The sequence below is a fragment of the Tiliqua scincoides genome, chromosome 13 (assembly GCF_035046505.1).
Source record: "Tiliqua scincoides isolate rTilSci1 chromosome 13, rTilSci1.hap2, whole genome shotgun sequence".
Taxonomy (NCBI): Eukaryota; Metazoa; Chordata; class Lepidosauria; order Squamata; family Scincidae; genus Tiliqua; species Tiliqua scincoides.
The window spans coordinates 2,725,331-2,748,946 of record NC_089833.1 but is presented as its reverse complement, the minus strand read 5'-3'; the positions used below and the strand labels follow the sequence as shown (position 1 = coordinate 2,748,946).

The 23,616-nt window shown below is 48.6% G+C and overlaps 1 protein-coding gene across 2 annotated transcripts in view; it reads left to right on the top strand.

Annotated features, from left to right (window-relative positions):
• Window positions 1–23,616, top strand: part of LMF1 (lipase maturation factor 1) — a 201,953-nt gene that overhangs the window by 130,693 nt on the left and 47,644 nt on the right. The window lies entirely within an intron of this gene.

Below are 23,616 nucleotides of genomic sequence, written 5' to 3'. Positions count from 1 at the left end.
ATTGCAGGCAGCCCAGACGAGAGATTTGTTGCCGTTGGCTTCTAGCTAGGCTGGTTTTCCACACTAAACTATGCCTAAAGCCACTTAAGAAAAAGACTCGGAAAAAGACCTTCACAAAGTATAAATATCAGTGTAGCACAACTGCAATATCGCAAAGCAATGTGCAGCCGCCTTGGGCATTTGCTCAAGGCCAGAGAAACATTACCAGGCTGAACCCATCAGGGGGAGGGGCAGGCACAGGTCCAGTGGGTGGCCACTGCTGGAATGACTCCCCCAGCAGCCCCTAGGAAGGAGTACCACAGTGACAGTTGCTACCACCAACCATGGGGAGATGTCCCCATGACACACACACACACACACACCCGGAGCTCCAACTTCTGTAAGAGCTTCTTTGGCAGAGGAGGAAGAGTAGAGAACTAAGAATTCTAGGACCCAAGGTTCAAGTCTCCTTCTGCCACTCAAGGACATGAGTTTGAGTCCGGAGGCTGTGCAATTGGCACAAGCCCCTCCAATTTTGTGTGGATTATATTAACATCCCTTTTCTTTCCAGGTTCAGTGGAAGTGATTATTGTTACACTTTATAGCTTTGGGTCTTGGCTCTCTGAAGGACTGTCTTTTGGCCTGCAGGCAGGCAGGGCCTTTTCTGTATTGACCCCTGGGCTTTGGGACTGCCTCAAGAGGCATGGAGTGCCCCCTCCCTCTCCATCTCTGCCACTGTCTTGTCTTTGAGCATTGATTAAGAACATAAGGACATTAAGAACCTTAAGAACATAAGAACATTAAGAACATAAGTTGACATTAAGAACCATAAGAACATTAAGAACATAAGTTGAACCCAAGGTTCAACTTTTTGAGATGTGGTGACGCAATACTCCAGGTGTGGCCTTACCATTTATTTGTACAACGGCATTACAATATTAGCTGTCTTATTCTCAATGCCTTTCCTAATGATCCCAAGCATGAAATTAGCCCTCTTCGCTGCCACTGCACATTGGGTCGACACTTCCATCGTGCTGTCCACAAGGACCCCGAGATCTCTCTCCTGATCTGTCTCAGACAGCTCAGAACCCATTAGCCTGTATGTGGTTTAGATTCTTTGCCCCAATGTGCATGACTTTACACTTACTTTTGTTGAAACGCATCTGCCATTTTGCTGCCCAGTCTCCCAGTTTGGAGAGATCCTTCTGGAGCTCTTCAGTCTCTTCTGGTCTTCACCACTCAGAAAAGTTTGGTGTCATCTGCAATCTTGGCCACCTTGCTGCTTAGCCCTGCCTCCAGGTCATTTATGAACAGGTTGAAAAGTACAGGTCCCAAGAAAGATTCCTAGGCCACGCTACTTTCCACCTCTCTCCATTGTGAAAATTGCCCAATGACACCCACTCTCTGCTTCCTGGACCTCAACCAATTCCTCATCCAGGAGAGGACTTGCCATCTAAATCCCTGACTGTGGAGTTTTCTCAGTAGTCTTTGGTGAGGGACCATGTCAAATGCCTTCTGAAAGTCCAGATATATAGTCCACAGGCTTGTCTGCATCCACATGCCTGTTGACCTTTACAAAGAATTCTAAAAGGTTTGTGAGGCAAGACTTACCCTTACAGAAGCCATGCTGATTCTCCCTCAGCAAGGCCTGTTCGTCTGTGTGTTTTGAGATTCTGTCTTTGATGAGGCATTCCACCATCTTACCCAATACAGATGTTAGACTGACCGGCCTCTAGTTTCCGGGTCCCCCCTCTTACCCTTTTTAAAGATTGGTATGACATTTGAAGGGCACTGTTGTCTTTGATGGCTCCACATCACACCCCTTTGACATCCGAAGCGGCGTGAAGCAGGGCTGTGTTCTTGCACCAACCTTGTTTGGGATCTTCTTCGCTGTCCTGCTGAAGCAGGCCTTTGAAACTACAACAGAAGGCATCTATCTCCGGACCAGATCAGATGGAAAGCTCTTCAACCTCTCCAGACTGAGAGCAAAGTCCAAAGTCCAGCTGAAATGTCTGCGTGACTTCCTCTTTGCCGACGATGCAGCTATCACTACCCACTCTGCCAAAGATCTCCAGCAGCTCATGGATCGTTTTAGCAAGGCCTGCCAAGATTTTGGACTGACAATCAGCCTGAAGAAAACACAGGTCATGGTTCAGGATGTGGACTCACCTCCCTGCATTACAATCTCTGCGCATGAACTGGAGGTTGTCCATGACTTTGTGTACCTTGGCTCAACGATCTCCGACACTCTTTCTCTCGATAAACAAACGCATCGGTAAAGCAGCTACCACGTTTTCCAGACTCACAAAGAGAGTCTGGTCCAACAAGAAGTTGACGGAACATACCAAGATCCAGGTCTACAGAGCTTGCGTCCTGAGTACACTTCTGTACTGCAGCGAGTCATGGACTCTTCACTCACAACAGGAGAGGAAACGGAATGCTTTCCACATGCGCTGCCTCCGACGTATTCTCGGCATCACCTGGCAGGACAAAGTTTCAAACAACACAGTCCTGGAACGTGCTGGAATCCCTAGCATGTATGCACTACTGAAACAGAGACGCCTGCGTTGGCTCGGTCATGTCGTGAGAATGGATGATGGCCGGATCCCAAAGGATCTCCTCTATGGAGAACTCGTGCAAGGAAAGCGCCCTACAGGTAGACCACAGCTGCGATACAAGGACATCTGCAAGAGGGATCTGAAGGCCTTAGGAGTGGACCTCAACAAGTGGGAAACCCTGGCCTCTGAGCGGCCCGCTTGGAGGCAGGCTGTGCAACACGGCCTTTCCCAGTTTGAAGAGACACTTGGCCAACAGTCTGAGGCTAAGAGGCAAAGAAGGAAGGCCCATAGCCAGGGAGACAGACCAGGGACAGACTGCACTTGCTCCCAGTGTGGAAGGGATTGTCACTCCCGAATCGGCCTTTTCAGCCACACTAGACGCTGTTCCAGAACCACCTTTCAGAGCGCGTTACCATAGTCTTTCGAGACTGAAGGTTGCCAACTAACTAACCTGCCAGGTGATGCCGAGAATACGTCGGAGGCAGCGCATGTGGAAAGCATTCAGTTTCCTCTCCTGTTGTGAGTGAAGAGTCCATGACTCGCTGCAAGTACAGAAGTGTACTCAGGATGCAAGCTCTGTAGACCTGGATCTTGGTATGTTCCGTCAGCTTCTTGTTGGACCAGACTCTCTTTGTGAGTCTGGAAAACGTGGTAGCTGCTTTACCGATGCGTTTGTTTAGCTCGGTATCGAGAGAAAGAGTGTCGGAGATCGTTGAGCCAAGGTACACAAAGTCATGGACAACCTCCAGTTCATGCGCAGAGATTGTAATGCAGGGAGGTGAATCCACATCCTGAACCATGACCTGTGTTTTCTTCAGGCTGATTGTCAGTCCAAAATCTTGGCAGGCCTTGCTAAAACGATCCATGAGCTGCTGGAGATCTTTGGCAGAGTGGGTAGTGATAGCTGCATCGTCGGCAAAGAGGAAGTCACACAGACATTTCAGCTGGACTTTGGACTTTGCTCTCAGTCTGGAGAGGTTGAAGAGCTTTCCATCTGATCTGGTCCGGAGATAGATGCCTTCTGTTGTAGTTCCAAAGGCCTGCTTCAGCAGGACAGCGAAGAAGATCCCAAACAAGGTTAGTGCAAGAACACAGCCCTGCTTCACGCCGCTTTGGATGTCAAAGGGGTGTGATGTGGAGCCATCAAAGACAACAGTGCCCTTCATGTCCTTGTGGAAGGATCTGATGATGCTGAGGAGCCTGGGTGGACATCCAATCTTGGGGAGAATCTTGAAGAGGCCATCCCTGCTGACCAGGTCGAAAGCCTTCGTGAGATCTATGAAGGCTATAAAGAGTGGCTGTCGTTGTTCCCTGCATTTCTCCTGCAGTTGTCTAAGGGAGAATACCATATCAGTGGTGGACCTGTTGGCTCGGAATCCACACTGTGATTCTGGATAAAGGCTCTCTGCAAGTACCTGGAGCCTCTTTAGTGCAACTCGGGCAAACAACTTTCCTACAACGCTAAGGAGAGAGATGCCACGGTAGTTGTTGCAGTCACCCCTGTCGCCTTTGTTCTTGTACAGCGTGATGATGTTTGCATCCCTCATGTCTTGAGGTACTCCACCTTCTCTCCAGCAGAGACAAAGGATTTCATGCAGCTCAGTGATGATGATCTCTTTGCAGCACTTTAGGACTTCAGCAGGGATGCTGTCTTTTCCAGGTGCCTTGCCAAAGGCAAGGGAGTCCAGGGCCACGTGAAGTTCTTCTAGGGTTGGTTCACTGTCAAGCTCCTCCAACACAGGCAGGCACTCAATGTTGTTCAGCGCTTCTTCGGTGACTACATTTTCTCTGGAATATAGCTCAGAGTAGTGCTGCACCCAGCGTTCCATCTGCTGCGCCCAATCCTGGATGACCTCGCCTGTTGCAGACTTCAGAGGGGCAATTTTCTTCTGTGTTGGACCTAGGGCCTGCTTGATACCATCATACATCCCCTTGATGTTGCCCGTGTCAGCTGCTATCTGTATCTCGGAACAGAGCTGGAGCCAGTAGTCGTTAGCACATCTCCTGGCAGTCTGCTGGACTTTGCTGCGAGCACCTCGGAGGACCTGCAGGTTGCGCTCACTGGGACAGGCCTTGTATGCTGCTTGAGCTCTCCTCTTTTCCTCAATGACTGGTGTCAACTCCTCAGAGTGGGCTTCAAACCAGTCTGCTGTCTTGTTGGTCTTCTTGCCAAATATGGACAAGGCGGTGTTGTAAACGGCATTCTTGAAATGTTCCCATCTGTTGGATGCGTTTGCATCGACCGGGCCTGGAAGAGATTCCTCAAGCGCTCGTGCAAATTCCTCCACTTTTCTCTGATCCCGGGTCTTGCTCGTATCAATGCGAGGTCTTCCTTCCTTTTTCGTGTGATACAGTCGCTTTGTTTGCAGTTTCACTCTGCTGCACACCAGCGAGTGGTCGGTGTCACAGGCAGCACCCTGATAGCTGCGTGTGATCTTGATGCTGGGAAGGCTGGAGCGTCTCGTGAGAATCAGGCCGAGCTGGTGCCAGTGCTTTGATCTTGGGTGTCTCCAAGAGACTCTATGTTGGGGCTTCGTGTTGAAGAACGTGTTGCTGACACAGAGACCGTGATGACAGCAAAACTCTAGCAGGCGTTGGCCATTTTCGTTCATCTTCCCAGTGCCAAACTGACCTAAGCAAGTGGGCCACGAACTGTTATCAGCACCAACTCTAGCGTGAAATCGCCGAGGATGAACAATGGCTCTTTTACGGGGATCTTCTTGATAGTGGTGGCCAGGTCATCATAAAATTTGTCTTTGGCTTCTGCTGAGACGACAGAGTCGGTGCATAAGTACTGATGAGAGTGACAGGTCCTGCTGATGACTGGAGCTGCAGGGACAAAATTCTTTCACTTCCCACAGTAGGTGGGATGATGGATTTCAGCAGGGTATTTCTGACCGCAAAGCCAACACCATGTTCCCTGGTTTCGTTTGGTGGTTTTCCCTGCCAGAAGAATGAGAAATTTCGCTCCTTGACAGATCCGGAATCTGGCAGCCTTGTCTCTTGAAGGGCGACAATGTCCATCTGCAGTCTGCTCAGCTCCATGTCGATGATAGCTGTTTTGCGTGCATCGTCTATTGCTTGCAGGTCATCAGAGAAGCCAGGTGTCATTGTCCTTACATTCCAGGTGCCCAGCTTTAGGGCAGGAGTTTTCTGTTTTCTATTGCATGGTGCAGAGTTGTTGATCCGCTTGTCGGTTTTCACCCTAAACCCCACGCACCCTGTGAGGTTAACGGACCGTGGCGAGGCAACACCTTACTGGCTGGGGACTGCCCAGCTTAAGGCGGGCGGTAGCTGCCCAATGAGATGCAATGATCTCTCCCACCGTCGGAAGCAGCCCCTGGCGTCATGCCCTACGCCAATCGAGCAAAGACTTATAACCGGTAACTGCTGCTTCCCGTGTTGTGCCGACGCCGTATGGCGAAGTTGGAGTGTCCTCTCCAGTGCGCGAAGCCTGGGTAAAGAAGGTATGGAGGATAGGCTGTTACCCATGCAGCAAATCCCCCCTCTCCACGTCGCTGGAATGATCCAATGGAAAGGCAGAAGCCAATACGGTTGGTTCCAGCGGCATCGCAGGAGTTGCCAGAACGTGATTGTGTGCAGCCACGAACCGCCTGAGGGACTCCAGCTCCTGATTTTGCCTGGAGGTTGACTCCTGAAGCCTTTTCCACAACTGGATGTAGCCACAAGGCAGTGGAGGTTTGGGATCAGAGTTTTCCTTCTCTTAGATGGAAACCCCTCTCGTGCCCCTCCCCCTGCATCCCGTCCGTCCCACCACCGCTCCCCGTTCAACCTCCCATCACACACAAACCCCTCTCGTGCCCCTCCCCCCGCATCTCGCCTGCCCCACCACCGCTCCCCGTTCAACCTCCCGACAGCCACAAACCCCTCTCCTGCCCCTCCCCCCGCATCCCGCCTGCCCCACCACCGCTCCCCGCTCAACCTCCCGACACACACAAACCCCTCTCGTGCCCCTCCCCCCGCATCCCGTCCGCCCCACCACTGCTCCCTGCTCAACCTCCCGATACACACAAACCCTGCATCCCTGCATCCCTGCATACCCTGCATCCCGTCTGCCTCACCACTGCTCCCTGTTCAACTTCCTGATGCACACGGACCCCTCTCCTGCCCCTCCCCCTGCATCCCGTCTGAGGTCCTTTCAAACACTTGAAATATTAACTTGTGTGCACTCTCTGCAACTAGCCTAACAGATGGCAGGATGTTTGTCTGCATCTTTAAAAAACTGCATCTATAATTTGCCTCACTATGTAACAAAAGATATAATATTCTACCATTAAAAATAGTATATATAGATACAACAGTCTGTGCACTCAGAGTAACTGACCCCAAGACAATTGGTAACTAGAACAAAATTCTGATACAAGATGCAAAACCTTAGGTGCTCAATAGCTCCATGCACATTCATGTAACTGTGCAATTATTTTTCCCAGACAGCCAACTTTCATCAGGCAAAGCAAGTACAGGCAGAGCCCAGATGATGGAAAACAAACAACGACAGTAACAACCCAATCCTAACAACCCAAACCTAAATCCCCCTGTGGCAATGCAGCAGCATCAGTATGGCTTCAGTTGCATCCCATGAGAGATTTTCAGCTGCTGGAGGTTTCCCTTGGGGTAAGGTGATATTTGCCCCCTTGCCCCAAGCTTAGCCTCAGCAAAAGCTATTGGGCAACGCTGACCTGCATCAATCACTGCTGCAAGTCTGAGTTGCTCTGTGCAGGCAGATCAGGCCCAGGAAGGAGTTTGGATTTGAAATTTGCCATCAACACTCCAGCCCGCCTCCCCCTTCCTAGGCCCAGTCCACCAATTGCCTACTCCATCTCCTCCCTATTCTGCCCACCCCTGCCGCATTCCACTTCTTGTCTGGGCTTACCTGCTCCAGTGGACCTGCTGATGTCTGCTGGCAAGCATAGGAAGGCTCCACACTTCCCGCTGGCAGCTTGCGCTGCCACAAAGAATGTACATACTTTGCACATACTTCTGCCAGCAGAATGTACATACTACCTGTGCTACTAAGGGTCAGAATTGGGCCAAAACATTCATTTGCACTGAAGAGGAGGAGCACAAAACTCACTGACAGTACAAGTTTGTACATATTATTATTGGCTACCTCAAGAATGAAGAAATACTGACACACTGCAATCCCATTCACACTTATCTAGGACTAAGTCCCTTTGAACTCAGTTACGTTCACTCCCAAGTACACATCACAGGACAAAGTTCCAAACAACACAGTCCTGGAACGTGCTGGAATCCCTAGCATGTATGCACTACTGAAACAGAGACGCCTGCGTTGGCTCGATCATGTCGTGAGAATGGATGATGGCCGGATCCCAAAGGATCTCCTCTATGGAGAACTCGTGCAAGGAAAGCGCCCTACAGGTAGACCACAGCTGTGATACAAGGACATCTGCAAGAGGGATCTGAAGGCCTTAGGAGTGGACCTCAACAAGTGGGAAACCCTGGCCTCTGAGCGGCCCGCTTGGAGGCAGGCTGTGCAACATGGCCTTTCCCAGTTTGAAGAGACACTTGGCCAACAGTCTGAGGCTAAGAGGCAAAGAAGGAAGGCCCATAGCCAGGGAGACAGACCAGGGACAGACTGCACTTGCTCCCAGTGTGGAAGGGATTGTCACTCCCGAATCGGCCTTTTCAGCCACACTAGACGCTGTTCCAGAACCACCTTTCAGAGCGCGTTACCATAGTCTTTCGAGACTGAAGGTTGCCAACTATGACATTTGCTATCCTCCGATCCTCTGGCACCGTGGCCGTTTTGAGGGACAAGTTGCATATTTTAGTCAAGAGATCAGCAACTTCATTCTTTAGTTCCTTAATAACTCTTGGGTGGATGCAATCAGGTGACTTATTGATCTTTAATTTGTCAATTAGGTCTGAAACATCTTCTCTCTTAACCTCTTTCCGACAATTCCCTCTTCAGGGGGCCGTTCGGGCAGTGGTATCAAGTGAAGACAAATGCAAGATTAGAGGCAAGATTACTTGCCCCATCACCCCTACTGATGGTGTATTCTCCTGCTCTGACTTCCTTGCTCCCGTATTGTTTTAATTGTGGTTTAAACTTATCTTTAAAATGTTTTATTTTGTGCTTAGCTGCCTTGGGGCCAGTGGGTAAAAGTGCAGGATATGAATGAGAAAAAACAAATAAAAGTGGAAGAGAGAAAGAGATGAATACAAACTTAATTGAAAAAAAAACAAGAAATATGTATTTGGGGAAAACATGGGTGCTTTGCAGGGCATCTCCCACAAGCTGTGTAAATCCAGTGAAATGTGTGCAACTGTTCATCACATGTCATGCAAAGTGCCACCACAAACCCTACTGGCTCTGTCCTGTATCAGCCACTCTGGAGGCAGGCACAGGTCAGAGAGGTAGAACAGAGGACAGAGTATGTGCAATAAAGATGACAAAACACTGCTTGGGCAGAATCTCTGTGGCCCACAAGAGACAAAGGGCCCAATCCTATCCAATCTTCCAGCTCCGGTGCAGCTGTGCCAATGGGGTGTGCACTGCATCCCGTGGTGGGGAGGCAGTCACAGAGGCCTCCTCAAGGTATGGGAACATTTGTTCCCTAATCTCAGGGCTGCATTGCAGCTGCACCAGTGCTGGAAATTTGGATAGGATTGGACCCAAAGTCCAGATGTTATGAGGTTAGCCAAACAGGAAGATAATGTAAGAGCAAGTGCTTTGGGAACTGCAGAACTGCCCAGAATGCCCTTTCAGCCCTTTTAAATTCAAGCAACTCAGAGAGGCCAACCTGGATGGGCCAAAGGGTTGTTGTGACAATGGGCCAAAACACACCCCTCCTCAAAAAATGCTAAATAAATGGATGGTAGACCAGAGGGTATGGTGAACAGGCACCATTCTGATAGGAGGCTGTGGCTGGGTATGTTTTTAAGAGCATGCTTTAACCTGGGCATCTGGACAAGGTGGAAATCTATTTCATGTGCTGGGACCTTTGCAGTGGGAGAGGGCCATGAGAGTTCAGGTGTAGCAGCAAACACTTCCTGTAGGAATGTGAGCCTTGGCAAAGTTCAAAAGACAGCCGGCTAGAAGAGAGTGTGCTGCTGAGTGATGGGGTGTGCAGTGCACCTGGACGATGGGGCACATGACTGCACTAGTCAGTTGGGTCATGGCATACCTTGTCTCGATGGGCAGCATAATGATGACTGGTGATGTTACTTCACCTACTTGAGTCTGCTAGCCAGGGCCAGTTTGGCTCTGGGCAAAGGAGGGTGGGATACATTGCCCCAGTATCTCACCTTGAGGGGGGGTGTCTTAGAGGCCTCTGAAAGGCAGTTCCGTTTTTGGGTTGTGCTCAGGAGAGGGGACAGAGGGGATCACCTGCCATTCTGGGGTTCTGGCTGGTGCGGTGGTTCTCACGTAGCAGTTGCAATGGAAGTGCTTGACTTGTCACCAGTGGGGTGGGAAAATGTGGACTGAAAAATACTCGGCCAGTGGGATCCAAGGCTTTTTGCCTCAGTCCAATTTCAACCTCGGGGTAGTGGCCTGAGTGCCACTCCCTTGGCAGGGAGCACATGGGTTGACTCTCATCTCAAGATCCAATGAAAAAAAGATGTCTGTCAGGCAGTGGAAAGGCTTGTCTGTTGCAGATCAGGTCCTGAAATGGAAAGCGGTGAGATGTCCCTTTAAGTGCATGGTTTTTATGCATGATGTGAGCTGGGCACTGTTCGAAAATACACAGGATATTTGGAGTTTGTGATCTGAGGGTGGACTGATCTAAGTGGACACATTGTGATCCCACTTGCAGATGGCCAAGAGGCTGTTCTGTTTTCTCCTTCCAACTTGGGGGCTTGGGGCACGAAGTAAAGCTACCACACACTGAAGGTTCTTCAGGGCTCCTCACGCATGAACCTTGGCAACGTGGGGCTGACTCATTTTGCAGTCGGTTCCCACAAGGAGTAGGTCTGCCGTTTGGTTGCAGAGCTTCGTGAGCAGGACCAAGGGACAGAAGCTGTGAATGCACAATTAGTTCTACTCTTTATATGTTCATCTGCCCCCATGGTGACAGCAGATAGAAGGTGTGAATTTGCTGCTGTTGGGTACCCAGGATAGCAGGAGGCGGTGTTGCTTCCATCTCAGGGACTCAGCTGCAGAGTCCTTTCCTTTGCAGCTGGAGAAGTACAGTGCAGTAGGAGCAAGAGAGGACCTTCTTTTTCTCTGGTACCAGGTTGATGAATGGATGTTGAGACCCAGCTGAGCCCTAGAAAGCATAGACCTTGGGTGTAGGAGCTCAGCCCTCAATGTGATTAGAGAGACAATGTTTTTGCACAATGAGCACATCCCAGGCAGTTTTATTTTGGAGATCCCATCAGATTAGGCTTAAGTTCAGGCTGATGGCTCCATTGGGGGCAGGGAAGGAAGCACCCTGAGGTCATAGGCAAGCTGACCCCTGCACATGGCCTGGATCTCATGGTTTGGCACACTGGGCTTCCTTGTGTTCTGTGGCCATAGCTCGTTTTGCTCTTGACTTTGATGGCCTGTGTCTGTAGAGGTGGGCAAGTTGGTCATGCCTGAACTCTCAGTTCCTGTCCTGCTTTGGATCTCTGTAAACATGAGGGGTGCATCACTAGGAGCGGTGGCCAGACCAACCACAGCATCCCCCTATGGCTACGAGAGGGAAGCAGGTTCAAACCCAGAATGGGGGAGGAACTCATGTGGGATCCTGGCTTGGCATCTTCCACTGCTGGACGTCCCTGAAAGGAGACATTCCTCCAGTTATGGTCTCTCTTCTATCCATCCTGAGTGCTTCAAATTGTGCCAGGAACACTCGCGCCTTGTGGCTGATTATATCTGCCCTCCATTGGTGCAACATTGTTCCAAAGGGGCCCTGTTGAAGACAGGCCACGTTGCGCTGGCCTCCTGTCCCTTTGGCACCACCGTGTAAACAACTTGGCTTTGCAGACTCCTTCAGGCTTCTTTTTCACTGTCAAAACAATTTGCACTGCGCGACTGTAGAGCAACCACACAGTACAATGCGTGTCCCATGTCTTTAATATGAAGATGCTGAAGGAAACACACAAACAGCCAAAGTACTCCAGCAGTGGATATCCCCCTTCCCAGTTTTTCCTAAATATGCCACACCTGCATATCATTGTCCATGTTTTTCCCCCCAAGACAAATGCAGATTATTCTTATTCAGCTCATGAACTAGGGGACATCCACTAAAACTGAGTGTCAGGAAAGTTAGAACAGACAAAACAAAAGAAGTCTTTACTTAGTGTAGCATTTAATCTGTGGAACTCCTTACTACAGGATGTGGTGGCAGCATCCAACCTAGACACCTGTAAAAGAGGATTGGACAGTTTGATAGAGGAAATATCTATCACAGGTTACAAGCCATGATGAATACATACAACCTCCTTGTTTTCAAAGTAGGCCATCTCTGAATGCCAGACACAAGGAGGTGGCAACAGATTTCAGGGATCTTGTGATCTTGACTGCTCCCAGAAGTATTTGTTGGGCCACTGTGAGATACAGGAAGCTAGAGTAATTGGGTCTTTGGCCTGATCCAGCAGGGCTCTTCTTATGTTCAGGATAGTCATACCCCACAATTGCCAAGTCACCTGTCCAGTTGGATGAGACTACGGAGCTCAATCAAACCAGACCTGTCTATTCAGACCAATGCGCATCTCCAAAATCTCCGCAAGAGGATGCTGACAATATTTACTGCATGAGATCCTTGAGCTGGATGTGCCAGGGCTGAATGTGGCATCTCCTGCTTGTGGAGTTCATGCTTGACCACAAAGTTATGGCCTGCACCCAGACTTCAATTCATAGGAAGCCGCCTTATGCTGGTTCTTCCCACCAGTCTCTTTCCCTGACACCAGAAGATGGAGAACAAGCAAACATTTACAAATGGGCTTAATCTTATAAAATTCAGAATTGAGTTTTTTTTTAACCTGCAACTGTATGCAGCCCTAGTGTGTCCTCCCACACTTCTGTAATGTTCCACTGCATTTTCATTCCCTGCGTTCTATAAGTTAGAGATATTTCATCAGTGTGAAACTGTGCAGAAAACTCTGCAGACGCGTGTGGCCTCTGGGAACTAAGTGCCAGGTAAGGCACAAGAGTTTAGCATCTGGGCGAGTTCAGCAGCAGGGCGAGGAAGCCAGGGCCCCATATGCAGCCCTTCCTCTTCCCTTGAGAAGAGGGCTGCTATCCAGTGTACGGTTTTTAAAAGGACCCCTAAATAAAACAACAACAACAACAACAAAAAAAAAAAAGCTATGCAGTCAGACAGCCAGCAGCAGGGTGGGGGCTATCCAGTGTTCTGCATCGAGTGCCACATGTATGATTATATGCCTCTGGGGCATAAGTCATGGGTGTGTCCTCGATGCAAGGAGCTCCAGGCTCTCAGGGAACGCGTCCGCTCCCTTGAAGCCTTGGTGGCCGACCTGGAGAAGCGCAGGCAGGCAGAGGAGGACCGTGGGGAGACTTCTGGGGACGATCAGGCTTCGTCCCAACCTCAGGCGTGCAGCTCCTCGGCTGCCCGGGTGGGAAGTCTCGGGACTGGAGGACGTCATCCTGGAGAGGAGGGAAACAATCCCCTAGGGGGGATCCCTTCTGCAGGGGATGGGCCCGTATCCGAGCGCACTCGGGATACTCCTCGGCGGGAGGGGGTCGGGGGCTTCTTGTAGTGGGGGATTCGATTATTAGAAACATAGAGAGGGGGGTTTGCGAAAGATGTGAGGACCGCATGGTGACTTGCCTGCCTGGTGCGAAGGTTGCGGACATCACTTCTCGTCTAGACAGGCTAGTAGACAGTGCTGGGGGAGAGGTAGCGGCTGTGGTGCATGTCGGCACCAACGACGTGGGCAAGTGTAGCTGGGAGGTCCTGGAGGCCAAATTTAGGCTTTTAGGCAGGAAGCTGAAAGCCAGGACCTCAAAGGTAGCGTTCTCTGAAGTGCTACCTGTTCCACGCGCAGGGCCAGCTAGGCAGGCGGAGATCAGGGGTCTCAATGCGTGGATGAGACGGTGGTGTAGGGAGGAGGGGTTTAGATTCGTTAGGCACTGGGGAACGTTTTGGGACAAGCGGGGCCTGTACAAGAGGGACGGGCTCCATTTGAACCAGAATGGAACCAGACTGCTGGCGCATAACATTAAAAAGGTGGCAGAGCAGCTTTTAAACTGATCCCTGGGGGAAGGCCGACAGGAGCCGAGGGGCATCCGGTTCGGGACTCCTCATCCCTATGGGATGAGGATGGGGAGGTTAGAGAACAACAAGACAAAGGCAGGGTAGGAGAAGAAATTGGGAAAGGTAGGGTGATGGGATGTGATAGACGGTTTGGCACAATGAGAGGATGCGGGGACAAAGGAGCAAATAAGCAGCCCATCCTGGGGCATTCCGTGTATAAATGCTTTTATGCGAATGCCCGAAGTCTACGAGCAAAGGTGGGAGAACTGGAATGTCTGGTGACAAGGGAAAATATTGACATAGTGGGCATAACGGAAACCTGGTGGAATGCGGAGAATCAGTGGGATACTGCAATCCCGGGCTATAAACTCTACAGGAGGGACAGGCAGGGGCGTGTTGGAGGTGGGGTGGCCCTTTATGTTAAGGAAGGGATAGAATCCAGCAAAGTAGAGATTGAAGGTGGGTCCGACTCCACCGTAGAATCTCTGTGGGTTAAATTACCAGACTTGTGCAGCAATGTAATACTGGGGGCGTGCTATCGTCCTCCAGACCAGAAATCTGATGGGGACCTTGAAATGAGGAAACAGATCAGGGAGGTGACAAGGAAGGACAGGGTTGTAATCATGGGGGACTTCAATTATCCTCATATTGACTGGGTCAATTTGTGTTCTGGTCACGATAAGGAAACCGGATTTCTTGACGTGCTAAATGACTGTGGCTTAGATCAGCTAGTCATGGAGCCCACCAGAGGACAGGTGACTCTGGATTTAATTTTGTGCGGTACGCAGGACCTGGTTAGAGATGTAAACGTTACTGAGCCATTGGGGAACAGTGATCATGCTGCGATCCGTTTTGACGTGCACGTTGGGGGAAGAATACCGGGCAAATCTCTAACAAAAACCCTTGACTTCCGACGGGCAGACTTCCCTCAAATGAGGAGGCTGGTTAGAAGGAGGTTGAAAGGGAGGGTAAAAAGAGTCCAGTCTCTCCAGAGTGCATGGAGGCTGCTTAAAACAACAGTAATAGAGGCCCAGCAGAGGTGTATACCTCAAAGAAAGAAGGGTTCCGCTAAATCCAGGAGAGTGCCCGCATGGCTAACCAGCCAAGTTAGAGAGGCTGTGAAGGGCAAGGAAGCTTCCTTCCGTAAATGGAAGTCTTGCCCTAATGAAGAGAATAAAAAGGAACATAAACTGTGGCAAAAGAAATGTAAGAAGGTGATAGGGGAGGCCAAGCGAGACTATGAGGAACGCATGGCCAGCAACATTAAGGGGAATAATAAAAGCTTCTTCAAATATGTTAGAAGCAGGAAACCCGCCAGAGAAGCGGTTGGCCCTCTGGATGGTGAGGGAGGGAAAGGGGAGATAAAAGGAGACTTAGAGATGGCAGAGAAATTAAATGAGTTCTTTGCATCTGTCTTCACAGCAGAAGACCTCGGGCAGATACCGCTGCCCGAACGGCCCCTCCTAACCGAGGAGTTAAGTCAAATAGAGGTTAAAAGAGAAGATGTTTCAGACCTCATTGATAAATTAAAGATCAATAAGTCACCGGGCCCTGATGGCATCCACCCAAGGGTTATTAAGGAATTGAAGAATGAAGTTGCAGATCTCTTGGCTAAGGTATGCAACTTGTCCCTCAAAACGGCCACGGTGCCAGAAGATTGGAGGATAGCAACTGTCACGCCTATTTTTAAAAAGGGAAAGAGGGGGGACCCGGGAAACTATAGGCCGGTCAGCCTAACATCCATACCGGGTAAGATGGTGGAATGCCTCATCAAAGATAGGATCTCAAAACACATAGACGAACAGGCCTTGCTGAGGGAGAGTCAGCATGGCTTCTGTAAGGGTAAGTCTTGCCTCACGAACCTTATAGAATTCTTTGAAAAGGTCAACAGGCATGTGGATGCGGGAGAACCCGTGGACATTATATATCTGGACTTTCAGAAGGCGTTTGACACGGTCCCTCACCAAAGGCTACTGAAAAAACTCCACAGTCAGGGAATTAGAGGACAGGTCCTCTCGTGGATTGAGAACTGGTTGGAGGCCAGGAAGCAGAGAGTGGGTGTCAATGGGCAATTTTCACAATGGAGAGAGGTGAAAAGCGGTGTCCCCCAAGGATCTGTCCTGGGACCGGTGCTTTTCAACCTCTTCATAAATGACCTGGAGACAGGGTTGAGCAGTGAAGTGGCTAAGTTTGCAGACGACACCAAACTTTTCCGAGTGGTAAAGACCAGAAGTGATTGTGAGGAGCTCCAGAAGGATCTCTCCAGACTGGCAGAATGGGCAGCAAAATGGCAGATGCGCTTCAATGTCAGTAAGTGTAAAGTCATGCACATTGGGGCAAAAAATCAAAACTTCACATATAGGCTGATGGGTTCTGAGCTGTCTGTGACAGATCAGGAGAGAGATCTTGGGGTGGTGGTGGACAGGTCGATGAAAGTGTCGACCCAATGTGCGGCGGCAGTGAAGAAGGCCAATTCTATGCTTGGGATCATTAGGAAGGGTATTGAGAACAAAACGGTTAGTATTATAATGCCGTTGTACAAATCGATGGTAAGGCCACACCTGGAGTATTGTGTCCAGTTCTGGTCGCCGCATCTCAAAAAAGACATAGTGGAAATGGAAAAGGTGCAAAAGAGAGCGACTAAGATGATTACGGGGCTGGGGCACCTTCCTTATGAGGAAAGGCTACGGCGTTTGGGCCTCTTCAGCCTAGAAAAGAGACGCTTGAGGGGGGACATGATTGAGACATACAAAATTATGCAGGGGATGGACAGAGTGGATAGGGAGATGCTCTTTACACTCTCACATAATACCAGAACCAGGGGACATCCACTAAAATTGAGTGTTGGGCGGGTTAGGACAGACAAAAGAAAATATTTCTTTACTCAGCGCGTGGTCGGTCTGTGGAACTCCTTGCCACAGGATGTGGTGCTGGCGTCTAGCCTAGACGCCTTTAAAAGGGGATTGGACGAGTTTCTGGAGGAAAAATCCATTATGGGGTACAAGCCATGATGTGTATGCGCAACCTCCTGATTTTAGGAATGGGTTAAGTCAGAATGCCAGATGTAGGGGAGAGCACCAGGATGAGGTCTCTTGTTATCTGGTGTGCTCCCTGGGGCATTTGGTGGGCCGCTGTGAGATACAGGAAGCTGGACTAGATGGGCCTATGGCCTGATCCAGTGGGGCTGTTCTTATGTTCTTATGAGAGAAGGGGAAGGGAGGCAGATCATGCCCAGGAGGGGGGTGGCATCAGGTGCAGCAGCACAGGCTGAAACCTAACCCCCACTTCCAGGCCTTGCATGGGCTGCTCGAATTTGTTGGCACAGATCTGAGTAGCCTCATAGGGGTGAATGGGGCACCACGGGGAAAGGGGAAAAATATTCCTTACCCCAAGTTGCCCTCCAGCTGGTACCTCTCTTGTGTTGGATACAGTGCAGGCCACTCAGCCTGCCCGTTCCAGTGCAGGATAGGAATGGGCTGTGAATGAGTTAGGACCAGGTCCTCTCTCTTCCTGATTAATCCGCCTCACAGGGCTGTGGTGGTGACAATCACATCTGCAGAGTGCAGCATTTTCAACCTTTCCCAGCTCAGGGCACACTGTCAAGGCACTAAAATGGTCAAGGCAGACTCCTAGTTTTTTTACTTACATTAAATTACTACAGTACAATTAATTTTCAATTAATATAATTAATACAATTAAATCATTACATGACAAAGGGCACAATCCTAACCAGGACTACTCAGCAGTAAGTCCTATTTTGTTCAGTGGGGCTTACTCTCAGGAAAGTGTGGTTAGGATTGCAGCCAAAGACTAGGGAGGGACATTGGGGAGGAATGTGCCTGTGGGACTTACTTCTGAGCAGACATGCCTAGAACTGGGCTTTTGGTTGCACTCTTTTTCTCAAATACAGGAGCAGACAATTGGCACTTCTCTTTAGCACTTCTCATAGAAATGGGCTATGTCAGATGCAAGGAAGGGCACCAGGATGCAGGTCTCTGGTTATCTGGTGTGCTCCCTGGGGCATTTGGTGGGCCGCTGTGAGATACGGGAAGCTGGACTAGATGGGCCTATGGCCTGATCCAGTGGGGCTGTTCTTATGTTCTTAACTACAATTCCCAGGAGGCCTTGCAGGTCTCTTGTTACCTGGTGTGCTCCCTGGGGCATTTGGTGGGCCGCTGTGAGATACAGGAAGCTGGACTAGATGGGCCTATGGCCTGATCCAGTGGGGCTGTTCTTATGTTCTTAACTACAATTCCCAGGAAGCCTTGCAGGTCTTCTTGTTATCTGGTGTGCTCCCTGCAGCATTTGGTGGGCCGCTGTGAGATACGGGAAGCTGGACTAGATGGGCCTATGGCCTGATCCAGTGGGGCTGTTCTTATGTTCTTAACTACAATTCCCAGGAGGCCTTGCAGGTCTCTTGTTACCTGGTGTGCTCCCTGGGGCATTTGGTGGGCCGCTGTGAGATACAGGAAGCTGGACTAGATGGGCCTATGGCCTGATCCAGTGGGGCTGTTCTTATGTTCTTAACTACAATTCCCAGGAAGCCTTGCAGGTCTTCTTGTTATCTGGTGTGCTCCCTGCAGCATTTGGTGGGCCGCTGTGAGATACGGGAAGCTGGACTAGATGGGCCTATGGCCTGATCCAGTGGGGCTGTTCTTATGTTCTTAACTACAATTCCCAGGAAGCCTTGCAGGTCTTCTTGTTACCTGGTGTGCTCCCTGGGGCATTTGGTGGGCCGCTGTGAGATACAGGAAGCTGGACTAGATGGGCCTATGGCCTGATCCAGTGGGGCTGTTCTTATGTTCTTATGTTCTTAAAAGTTGTCTGAAGGTTTGGGCTGAAGTGTCATTGGTGTGCTGATATCGCCTGATTCCACCTCTGTTTTTCTTCCAGGGAAGGCAGTGGAGGTTCTGAATTGTTTTCTTGGCTGGACTGGATGTTGGCTGAGAAACTGAGGTCGAATTCAGGGACCACCCAGATCACTGTTTGATTCTGCCTCTTTGTTACACAAAATCACCAAACACTTACCATGCTTCTCGCACACTGCCATGAAACCCAGAAGTGCAAGACTTCCTGTTTCATTTACAGAGACAGAGCAAATGCCCTGTCCCTGTAAATGAAATAGGAAGTCCTGTGCTTCCAAGTTTCACAGCAGTGCACAAGGAGCACAGCAAAGAGGGGGTGATTTGCTTTTCACTTGAGCAAGCGGGAAAGATAATTGTCACCTGCATTGGAGGTTGGCAGCAGTAGCAGCAGATGGGGTGAAAGGCACCCCAAATCCAAGTCATTTAGTTATTCGATTTTTCTCTGTAATCCGCTTTGTGAACTTTTAGTTGAAAAGCGGTATATAAATACTGTTGTTATTATTATTATTATTATTATTATTATTATTATTATTATTATTATTATTATAAATCCCCCCCGCCCAAAATCTGCTGCAGATGCAACCCACATCCAGTAACTGCATCAGCTGTGGCCAAATTCAGACAAGACTAAAGTGTCTCTGGTTAATAGGTGAGCCAACTGGAATCTGGACTTATCGCCTGTCCTGGTTAGAATAGCCCTCTCCTTAATGATTGGGCTCATTATTTAGGGCTATTTCTGAAACCAGCCTTATTCCTGAGCGACAAGGTGACAGGTATGGCTGGCAGTGCTTTTGCAAAACTTTGGCTGTTGGAGATAACCGAACCCCTTTCTGAGGAAGACCCAGGTGGCCTCAAGGACAGTCCCTCCTTAAGATCTGACCACCCACTTAGTCCACCTTGCTCCACGTTCTTCCGCCTACCGAAGCTCATCTGTAGGGGGCCATGTGTCCTATTTTGGCTCAGCCCCCAGGTTACAAAATTTCCTCCCCTTTGGGGTCACCCTTCCCACCTCAGTGGTAGTTTTTCACTACATGGTTAAGACTTTTTTGTCTAGGTAAACATTTTTATTAATTTAATATACCCACATTGGTTGATTTTTCTGTACTCCCTGTTGCTGTTGGTTCTAGGCTGTGGTTTCATTGAATTGTATAGTGTTTTTCTTGTTCCACATTTTGTTGTATTTGTGTTTTTTAGTAGTTGTGTTTTTGTATGAATGTGATATTAACCACCTGTCAGGGGGGAAAAAAGTAGGGTTAAAGTCTTGGGATAAATAAATAAATATTATTTTTTTAACTTTTTAAATTAAGAACAAATAAAAATAAAAAATAAAGATATTGCACGTTGTGTGGCAGGTGCAGAGATCTACATTTCTTTGTTCTAATCATACAACATATTAGCAATCAGTCTATTACTTATTCAAAAGCACTTTTTCAACACCAAAGAAAAATTAGAAAAAAATAAAAATTAAATCCCTTATCTACTCATAAAATCCATAGGTGATTTGGTCTATTTTCCCTTTGATGCACAGGAAGTCCATGAATGCTTTCCAGTTGTCCAGAAAAGTTATTACTGACTTGTCTTTAAGAATGATTGTAAGTTTATTCATTTCTGCCAGATCCAATACCTTTAGCCACCATTCTTCCAGTGCAGGTACCTCTGGAACTTTCCAGTATTTGGCATACAATATTCTTGCAGCAGTTGCCATATATAAAGACATGGGCTCATAGCCTTTGTGAATCGAATCATCCAGTATTCCCAACAAAATAGCTTCTGGTTTCATTTGTAAATTTACCTTTAGTATCAGTTGCATTCGCTGGTGTATCAAAGTCCAATTTTTTTTTCTTTTGTACAGGTTCACCACATATGATAAAAAGTTCTTTCTTGTCTTTTACACATCCAACATCTATTCAGTACATTTTCATACATTTTTGCCAATTTTACCCGGAGTCAGATACCATCTATACATCATTTTAGAAAAGTTCTCTTCAAGGTTTACATTCAGTTTAGAGTTTAATCTTTTAATCCATAAGCTCTCCCATCGCTCCATTGATATCTCATGACCAAAATATTGTATCATATACTCCTTAACCTGTTTCTCTTCAGTCTCATATTTTAACAATAACATATACATTTTTAACAACCCCTTTAACAATAACGTATACATATTTTAACAATAACGTTAAACGTTAATAACATTTTGATAATAGCTTGTTTATTGTTTGATAAAAAACAATAAAAAAGTTTTGCAACACCCCCATTTGCTCTTTTTCTTTGAGTAAAATTTTGCTGGGAAGTGCCATAAATAACCCTCCATTTCTGACCTGGAACACAAACTCCTTTTGCTCCAATGGGGGTTTTGCTCCATAACTGGGTAAGACCAATGAACTTGGACAAAACCACCCGTGGGTTGGGATGGCCTCCCACTTTTTCCAGATTCTATCCTGTCTTTGATTAAAAGCAAATCAAGTCATTCCACCCAAGGAAAATTGCTGCCCCAACCTTTGCCCCAGATAGAATCACAGATTCGCCGACTTTTTCAGAGTCACACATCGTACTGAAGGAACTCACTTGGGAGCAAGGCCCATGGAAGCTGGTGGGGTTAGTCCCAAGTAAATATCAATTGGACCCGGCTGTAAAAGAATTTTTTTGCAACCAACTATAAACTTGTTTGCAGCACGGAGCTGTGCCTGTTGCTGTGCCTGGAGCTGTTCATCTGCAGGGCAGTTTCAGGGGTAAAAAAATCTGCAGCCCAGAATATTTCATTTAGAGAGGAGCAAACATTCCTCCCACAGAGCCTACTAGCGAGGCATCACAGCTCTTTGAGTGGATTTCCACCAGACTTCATTTCTGGAGTGAATGAGATGAATGCCAGTCTGGGGGAACTGTCTGTGATTTTCCAAAAAATAGGCTGTAAGATTGACCAGATTTGGAGGGCAAATTGAAGAGCCTTGAAATTACTTTTCACCCAAACAGGGGTGTTTTCAATATCATGCAGTACAGGTTCGTCCTCCTTGCCCTGCGGATTTGGGACCCAGGGATTTAACTCACTGCCAGTTCCAAACCCAAAGTGGAGGGCTGGACCTGATCTCCCAAACATGACCGGACATGTTTTCTGGTCACCATCCAGGAGGCTTTCTGAGGCCTGCAGAGGCTGCACACAGCCTCTCTGAGCCTCAGAGCACCTCCAGGCATGACTGGAGAACATCTCCAGTCACGTCCAGACCAACCCCCAGATTCGCTTATCCATGGGTTTTGGTATCTGCGGGGTGCCTGGGAACGGATCCCTCATGGATACCAAAGTCCAACTATATAGATCAGTGAAGATTTTCAGTTCTTCGAAAACTGGGGGCAATCAAACCCACCTTCCAATCCAAATGCATATTGCAAAGAGCAAGATGAATGTATATAAGGACAATGACTTCTCAACAGGATAGGAGATTCCTAGAGGCACATTCTGGAGGCAAAAAGGTTGGATCTACTTGGGCCGATGCTATCTTAACCCCCACCCTGGGATCCACCCTGGGATCTACACCCATGGGTCACCTATACATGAACCAACAAAAGATCTCTCACTGTTATGGGTGGGATATGTATGGAGGGAGTGTTTTGTGTTTTTCCAGGGTGGCTGGGGGGCATCACTGCACCCTCCTATGGGGCTGGGTCCCCTGCATTGCGATTAGGGGGGCAGGTTTTGTCCCCAGTGCAACATCACCCCCCTCCCTAGCAAAGCTCTTTTCCTATGAACCAAGGTCAATGTTAGTAAACAGGTGCAATCCAGGACATCGTTGGTGGTTGGGTGAAACCTTTTCTCTCCCTTAGCTAGACCCAGGTCTCCAAGCAGCGTGGATCTTGCAGGCGTGGATCTCGGGCTCCTTCAGTGGCTTCCAGTGCTTGACCAAATAGGACAGACTCCCCGACCTACCTGATTAAGACTCTGACTCTGAGTCTGCCTTCGGCAATGCTTCCTGCTCCTTTTACCTTTGTCTCCCTGATGCGATTTGTGACCACCTGTTTGTCCTCGATCTCATCTTCTGTCCCTAGTCCCTTTGGGCCCATGCCAGAATCAGACCCCCAGTCAGAGCTCAGCCAAAGCCTGGCAGCTATCGTGCATCAAGCCTGCTCCCATTTGTAGGGCATTGGCTCTTCTTCCGCATAGCCACATCTTGCCCTCTGTTCCATTGGTCACCAAAATGTGTGAAGGGATGTCCGGAACAGCCTTTGAGGAAAGTCCAACCCTGAATTGGCCTGCCTCATTCTTGACTCACTTGGTAAAAGATGGAAATATTCAAGAGGTAGTGGAAGGGAATCTTTACAAGGCTGAGCCATGAATCGTGATGTCCACAGTTTGAATCTTACCCCTTCCATACACTTGCTCTCCTCTTCAGGCCTCATGCCTGCAAGGTGGGGAGAATCATCCTGACCTGCTCTGCAGGGTTGTTGTTGTAAAGGTAGCAACAAGATCCTGACTGTTGAAGCCCTTTGGACACTCTCAAGTACTAAGTAAAAGGGACTTTAGTTACAGGTATTACCTAATTATCCACAGATTTTTCATCCACGGTTTTATGAAAAAGTTTCATCCACGGTTTCCACCTGATGAAAACGCCTTTGATCAAAGAACGCCCTTTAAATTGAAGGAAAAGACAATGGCCTCGATGATGCAGGAGAGGGCTGCCGATAGACAATCCATCAATCGTTCTCCAGGCACTTCCAGGCAAGCGACCCCTCCCTTCCCCCTGAGCACGTGAAAGAATGCAAGTCATTATCACCTCCTCCATTCTTTCACCTCCTCCATTCTTTCCCTGCACTGGGCTGCTGGGGAATGGAGGGGTCGCTCAGAGTGAAGCCTTTCTAAGCACCTGGAGAAAGACCGATTGCCTCTGTATGCATTACAAAAGGTCAGCAAGGCTGTTTTTAAATCACTGAACAAAAGGACATTGTTTTTTAATTGGATTTGCTTTAGTAACGAGGCTCAACCTGTATTGTTTTTGCTAGCCATGATCTGAACCCATCAGTGCAGTAAATGCT